Source organism: Triturus cristatus, chromosome 3_1 (assembly GCF_964204655.1).
Source record: "Triturus cristatus chromosome 3_1, aTriCri1.1, whole genome shotgun sequence".
NCBI lineage: Eukaryota > Metazoa > Chordata > Amphibia > Caudata > Salamandridae > Triturus > Triturus cristatus.
The window spans coordinates 971835-980098 of NC_140583.1; positions in this window are offsets into that span (position 1 = coordinate 971835).

Genomic DNA, 8264 nt, shown 5'->3' on the forward strand with positions numbered 1-8264 from the left:
CCCCTTTTCCATAGGAAATCCGCAACATTCTATTTTGAAAAACTTTGGCGCCAGTCGACGAATCCTCGCGAATTTCTCAAAATAGGTGGGGCGCTACGCTCCGCTCCTACCCTGAAAGTCTCGGGGGGATTCGTCAAGCGGGGGCTGAGAAAAAAGGGGGGTCCCAAAACGCGTTTTTCCCATGCATTTTTCCATAGGACCTTTAGACAGGGCTACAGCCCGAACGGCTGAATAGAATTACTAGAAATTTGGCAGAGAGGTAGTCCCTAGGTCAAGGAAGTGCCTTTTGTAGGTTTGGTGTAAATCTGTTCAGTAGGTCCTGAGAAAATAGCATTTAAATCAATATATATATCTGAGCCAGCTTACGGTACGCTTACCGTAAGCTTACCGTACGCGTACGGTGGCGTGCGCGAGCGCGATTCTGATTGGCTGTTAGATCTTAGTAAATATTCGAATCGGCCGAAACCAGGAAGCGGCGGCCGCCATTTTGTGTGTTTCACTCAGAAAAAAAAGAGTGAAAACAAGAAAAGGGGGCAAGGAGGAGAGTTACAGACCCCCTTACATTTGTGAGGGGGTGAAAGAAGGACAGAAAAGTACAAAGAAAACATTTATTGATTTTAAAAAAAATCGCGGGGTACGCGTACGGTAAGCTCAACGTACGCGTACGGTAGAAAAAAAATAAAATAAAAGAAATGAAATGCAGATTTAAGAGTTTAGATATTAGGGGGCTCTAAAAAGAGCCGTTGTGTTTATGAAGTGATTTTTTAAGTGGTACCTACAAGTAAGTACCGATGCAGAGTCTAAGGTTGAAGAGGAAGACTCTGTTCCCTTCATCATTGAAGTGCACACCATCTCCTCTATAAATGTCTTGCATGTCATAACGCAAGTTGTTGTGGTAAATGGCACCCATACCATAGTCACGGAGGAAAGCAGAAACAGATTTGTTGACGTGCTTTCTTGCTTTGTCAATTTGAGGACAGAAATGATTGGACCAGTTCCATTTTTGCCTTTGGCATATGTTGGAAAACACAAAGGCAGTTTTAGGGAAAAGTGAAAACAGTTGTGCAAAGGTGTCCTTCATAAGCATTTCCAGACCTACCCCAGTCAAAGTGCCTAGGTCATTGCCACCACAGTGCACTATTATGAGGTCAGGGTGTTGGATTTGCATGAAGGATTTCACCAATGGCATCAATTGGTGCCACTTTAACCCTCTCTGACCAATCCATTTAATGTCTACATTTGGCAAAGCAAGGTCTCTCACCATACCTGTTTTCTCTGCAAACTTTTCACTCCAGAAGACATAGCTGTGCCCTACAATCCACACTGTGAACATCTTCAAAGGAGAACTGGATGCACTCAGGAGGTGTCTTTCAGTAGAATGGCAATAAGAAAAGAAAGACAGTTTGGAAATGGAGGCATACATATGTTTTTCAAAACAAAAAGAACTGATTGGCTGTTTCATACCATTCTAGAATAAAAACTAGGCTGTATGTGTAAATTAATAGAAGCATGTTTTGTATTGGTACAAAAAAATGTGTTACCAAAGAACAGTACTATGGATTTGCTGTTAGGTTTGAAAAGTCAAGCACTCTTGCTCTGTGGAATTGAAACATTGTGTGGCGAACTTCTGACCTAACTCCACACAGCAGTGTTCCATGAGCTGTTGCTATGGTAGCAGGCAGAAGTCAAGTTGGGGGAAGGGTACTAGGCAGAAGTCAAGTTGGGGGAAGGGTACTTTTGGAAAAGGGTTGGTTTTCAACCAATAGAAATGTGTGATTACATTTGAAAAAAAGGGGGAAGCACTGAGATTTGAAACTTACATGTATATGTGTGGAAAAATAGAGGGAAAGTTTGCCATTATCTGGTTCTGCTGAGAGGAGAGAGGTGTAGAGAACAGAGATCCTGGCTCTGATAATCTGCTGTTTGAGTGTCACATTTCTTTCACAACTAACTAATTTTAAAGGTGAGTTTAGAGTTTGAGAGGGGATGTATATGGTAAATTAAGAAATGAATAATAGAATTGGAATTCCTTTTGTAGAAGTTGTGTTTATTATTTTCTGTTTTGGGAGAAATTTAAATGTGAGGAACATGTAAAATAATATGGACAATTTTTTCATGATAAATTAAGGTGTACTGGTAAAAATAAGGAATACTTTAAGGGTTTGAGGTTGCAGTCAGTAATGCAAATACATTCAGCATCACTAAGGCTGGTTGCCCTTGCTGGAGTGTAGGCAGTCACCGAGGATACACATGGTGGTGGTCTGAAAAAGCAGTTTGGACATGGGCTTTTTAAGAAAATCTAAAAAGTGGATTCATAATGTGTCAGTCTGTAAAAGTGATTTTCACTTGCCAAAAAAAAAGAGCAGTAAGTGTGCATTTAAATTGGCAAAGAAATTTCGTTTTGTGACTAATGTGAAAACATGACTCTGTGTGCAAATAGGAATTACAGGCAGAGATTTATTGCGTATTGCTCTGGTGATTTCACAGTTGCATTAGATGGAAAGGGGGAGCGATTTTTTGGTGCAGAAGCAGACTCTTAGCACACACCCAGCTCCTGTCCATGTATAATCATGCACAGTATTTACAAGCGAGTGGGGTTTTCAGGTTTCAGTCTGTAATGCAAATACATTCAGCATCACTAAGGCTGGTTGCCCTTGCTGGAGTGTAGGCAGTCACCGAGGATACACATGGTGGTGGTCTGAAAAAGCAGTCTGGACATGTGCAATTTAAAAAAATCTGAAAAGTGGTTTCATAATGTGTCAGTCTGTAAAAGTGATTTTCACTTGCCAAAAAAAAAGAGCAGTAAGTGTGCATTCAAATTGGCAAAGAAATTTCGTTTTGGGACTAATGTGAAAGCATGACTCTGTGTGCAAATAGGAATTACAGGCAGAGATTTATTGCGTTTTGTTCTGGTGATTTCACAGTTGCATTAGTAGGAAAAAGGGGGAGCGATTTTTTGGGGGAAGAAGCAGACTCTTAGCACACACCCAGCTCCTGTCCATGTATAATCATGCACAGTATTTACAAGCGAGTGGGGTTTTCAGGTTTCAGTCTGTAATGCAAATACATTCAGCATCACTAAGGCTGGTTGCCCTTGCTGGAGTGTAGGCAGTCACCGAGGATACACATGGTGGTGGTCTGAAAAAGCAGTCTGGACATGTGCAATTTAAAAAAATCTGAAAAGTGGTTTCATAATGTGTCAGTCTGTAAAAGTGATTTTCACTTGCCAAAAAAAAAGAGCAGTAAGTGTGCATTCAAATTGGCAAAGAAATTTCGTTTTGGGACTAATGTGAAAACATGACTCTGTGTGCAAATAGGAATTACAGGCAGAGATTTATTGCGTTTTGTTCTGGTGATTTCACAGTTGCATTAGTCGGTAAAAGGGGGAGCGATTTTTTTGGGGGAAGAAGCAGACTCTTAGCACACACCCAGCTCCTGTCCATGTATAATCATGCACAGTATTTAGAAGCGAGTGGGGTTTTCAGGTTTCAGTCTGTAATGCAAATACATTCAGCATCACTAAGGCTGGTTGCCCTTGCTGGAGTGTAGGCAGTCACCGAGGATACACATGGTGGTGGTCTGAAAAAGCAGTCTGGACATGTGCAATTTAAAAAAATCTGAAAAGTGGTTTCATAATGTGTCAGTCTGTAAAAGTGATTTTCATTTGCCAAAAAAAAAGAGCAGTAAGTGTGCATTCAAATTGGCAAAGAAATTTCGTTTTGGGACTAATGTGAAAACATGACTCTGTGTGCAAATAGGAATTACAGGCAGAGATTTATTGCGTTTTGTTCTGGTGATTTCACAGTTGCATTAGTAGGAAAAAGGGGGAGCGATTTTTTGGGGGAAGAAGCAGACTCTTAGCACACACCCAGCTCCTGTCCATGTATAATCATGCACAGTATTTACAAGCGAGTGGGGTTTTCAGGTTTCAGTCTGTAATGCAAATACATTCTGCATCACTAAGGCTGGTTGCCCTTGCTGGAGTGTAGGCAGTCACCGAGGATACACATGGTGGTGGTCTGAAAAAGCAGTCTGGACATGTGCAATTTAAAAAAAAATGAAAAGTGGTTTCATAATGTGTCAGTCTGTAAAAGTGATTTTCACTTGCCAAAAAAAAAGAGCAGTAAGTGTGCATTCAAATTGGCAAAGAAATTTCGTTTTGGGACTAATGTGAAAACATGACTCTGTGTGCAAATAGGAATTACAGGCAGAGATTTATTGCGTTTTGCTCTGGTGATTTCACAGTTGCATTAGTAGGAAAAAGGGGGAGCGATTTTTTGGGGGAAGAAGCAGACTCTTAGCACACACCCAGCTGCTTACCATGTGGAATCATGCACAGTATTTAGAAGCGAGTGGGGTTTTGAGGTTTCAGTCTGTAATGCAAATACAATCAGGATCACTAAGGCTGGTTGCCCTTGCTGGAGTGTAGGCAGTCACCGAGGATACACATGGTGGTGGTCTGAAAAAGCAGTCTGGACATGGGCTTTTTAAAAAAAATCTGAAAAGTGGTTTCATAATGTGTCAGTCTGTAAAAGTGATTTTCACTTGCCAAAAAAAAGAGCAGTAAGTGTGCATTCAAATTGGCAAAGAAATTTCGTTTTGGGACTAATGTGAAAACATGACTCTGTGTGCAAATAGGAATTACAGGCAGAGATTTATTGCGTTTTGCTCTGGTGATTTCACAGTTGCATTAGTAGGAAAAAGGGGGAGCGATTTTTTGGGGGAAGAAGCAGACTCTTAGCACACACCCAGCTCCTGTCCATGTATAATCATGCACAGTATTTACAAGCGAGTGGGGTTTTCAGGTTTCAGTCTGTAATGCAAATACATTCAGCATCACTAAGGCTGGTTGCCCTTGCTGGAGTGTAGGCAGTCACCGAGGATACACATGGTGGTGGTCTGAAAAAGCAGTCTGGACATGTGCAATTTAAAAAATCTAAAAAGTGGTTTCATAATGTGTCAGTCTGTAAAAGTGATTTTCACTTGCCAAAAAAAAAGAGCAGTAAGTTTGCTTTCAAATTGGCAAAGCAATTTCGTTTTGGGACTAATGTGAAAACATGACTCTGTGTGGAAATAGGAATTACAGGCAGAGATTTATTGCGTTTTGCTCTGGTGATTTCACAGTTGCATTAGTAGGAAAAAGGGGGAGCAATTTTTTGGGGGAAGAAGCAGACTCTTAGCACACACCCAGCTCCTTTCCATGTATAATCATGCACAGTATTTAGAAGCGAGTGGGGTTTTCAGGTTTCAGTCTGTAATGCAAATACATTCAGCATCACTAAGGCTGGTTGCTCTTGCTGGAGTGTAGGTAGTCACCGAGGATACACATGGTGGTGGTCTGAAAAAGCAGTCTGGACATGGGCTTTTTTAAAAAACTGAAAAGTGGTTTCATAATGTGTCAGTCTGTAAAAGTGATTTTAACTTGCCCAAAAAAAAGAGCAGTAAGTGTGCATTCAAATTGGCAAAGAAATTACGTTTTGTGACTATTGTGAAAAGAAATGTAGTAATATATTTAAATAACATAAAGGATTTTTTTTTTTAGTTTTTTTCAGGTATTGCTGAAGAGCAGTGGACAAAATTTAAGATGCCTACAAAATCCAGAGTTCAAAAAACGCACAAAAAAAAACTATATTTGAAGACAACTAGAGGACCAAAGTTAGTAGAAGATGCTCATGTTGGGAAAAAGAAAAAATCTTCTGGTAAGCAGAAAAAAGAATTTCTAAAAAAAATATTCAAAAGAATGAAAAATGTACAAAATGTCTGTACTCGAAGGATGTTTTGAACAAAAAAGGAGAGGAAAAAATTGAAAATTTAGTTAATGCAAATAAACCTTCAGCAACTGAAAAGATTTATATAAATAGAAAAACAGCGTTTAAAGAGATACGTAGAAAAATGTTTCAGAGAAGAGTTATGTCCAATTTGATGAAGGATGTGAAGAAATATAAGAAAAAGACAAAGTTTTATAAAAGAAAAAAAGAAATAGAAGCCATTGCAGCAAAGGCATTAGAATTAAAAAGGAAACTATTCATTTTAATTTTGAATAGGATGCGTACATTAGACAAAATGGTTAATGTACTGAAATCACATAGCAAAAGGAAAAGAGTAGTGAACAGAACAAACTTTTGTAAAGTGTTTTTAGGAAAGTGGATGCATAGTTCAAGTAGTGAACCTTTTTTTCATGAAGAGAGCTATTTTCAAAGTAATAGTTTGCTGCATGCAGTTGACACCAGAGGTCGTTCTTACGAAGTAAAAAATGGTTGCATAATGGAGAAGGAGATAATGGTTCCAAGAGATGAGGTACAAGTGATGGCAGATGAGGCTATGGGGAGACGTCCTAAAGCCCCAGTGTACACTTGGAATTGTAGTAGTATTTGCACTGTGCGTCAGGAATCTATTGACAAATTTCGAGAGTTTCTAAGAGAATATAGTAAAAAAAGTATAAAACAGAAGATTAAGGTGCTTCAAAGTCTGGATCCATGCAGAGTGAGAGAGAATACTGGTTTGCAGGGTCATTCTCTGGCTTGTCTATCTAGAAAAGTGTGCAATAGTGTTTTCCATCATTTTAGGATGCTGGCTGTTCATCATACTGAAATGAGAAAGTTTGTGAGACGGTTGTATTTTGCCAAAAGTCCAGCAATAAAGTTAAATGAATTGAATAGGGCTCTGTTCCGAGGAACGGTATCAGATGTAGAGAAGGTTGTGGATGAAATTCAGTTTTGTTACTTTGGTCCTGAACAAAACAGTGCAGAGAAGGACACAGTAAATGAGGAAGAAGTGGAAGAGAATGTAGAACCCTCTGTAAGTAACACATTTAATGATCATATAACAAAATTTGCAATAGTCTCTAATGAAAGACCAAATTTTACTTGTATTTGTTGCCGCAGAACTCATTATAGAAAACAAACTAGGAATGTTGATCTCTACAGAAAGAGTGAAAATGAAGATAATTATAAGTGGAAGGATTTTGCCACATATATATTTCTAGAAAATTGTTTTGATTTGGGTGAATACTGTTACAACAAGTTAGAGGAAAATAGAATGCCGACCAGAGCTGTACATAATAATTTAGAATTGGATGCTATTCCTGCTGAACTTTCTGAATTAAATACATATGAGTCTATACTCATTCAATGTGTTCATCCGTTCCAGACCATAGTACGTATGGAGCCCAAAACTGGTAAATTGCCTCCTTCTGATTTACTGAGAGGTTTAAAAGGAAGAGTGGTGTATTTGCCCTTGGATTTGAAAAAAAATATGGAAACTATTGATGCGGATACTTTGGAAACTGAACCATTAATTATTCTGGTTAATGGTGTACCTACAAAGAATAAGAAGATTTGGCAGGAGCTGGTAGATGTGCGGAAAGTACAAAGAGCAAATTTGTATTTGAAAAGGAATAACAAATGGTATGAATCAATTTATATAGAAGAAGAAGAAGAAGAAGATTTACAAGAAGACACAGAAACACCAACTGGACAAATTGAAAAAGTGGACAAGTCAAAGGAAGAAGAAATTTATGAACATTTTAGCATACATCCTCTTCATTCAAAAGAAGTTATGGGAGATAATATTGATCTCTTTCAGATGAAGAAAGCAAAAGGAACTCCCTTGAGTGTATGGGAGGAGAGCTTGGAAGCTCGATGTTTTCCCCAGCTGTTTCCTAAAGGAAAAGGAGGACGATACGATGAACGTCCAGAACAGATTCCAGCTTCTGAGTATCGGACTACAAGACTATATGCTGAAGATCCCAGATTTCGACAAAGTATTCCTTATTTGTTCCATCTTTTATTTGAAAGCGACTTGGCTGCACTGTCTTATGCAGTAAATCACATTTTAAAAAGTGGAGTACATTTACAAAATGTGTCTGCTAAGGATTTTATGGAGAAAGTGCAGCACCGAGATGATCATTTGGAAACACAACTGATCAATCTGATGGCTTGTCAGCGTGGGACAAATGAATATTGGTACCGACGCCATGGTGAACTAAAATGCATGTTACGGAATTTAGGAACACCAACATGGTTCGTTACCCTAAGCTGTGCGGAGTACGCTTGGGATGATTTACTACGAGAGGCAAATTCAAACATTAAAAACATTGAATACAAGACAGCAGGAGAACTGTGCTCATTGGATCCGGTTAATGTTTGCAGATATTTCAATCATAGATTTGAGGCTATGATGTCCTTCATCTGCAATAAAAAAAATCCACCTCTTGGAGAAGTAGTAGATTTCTTTTGGAGAAAAGAGTACCAGGCAAGAGGTGC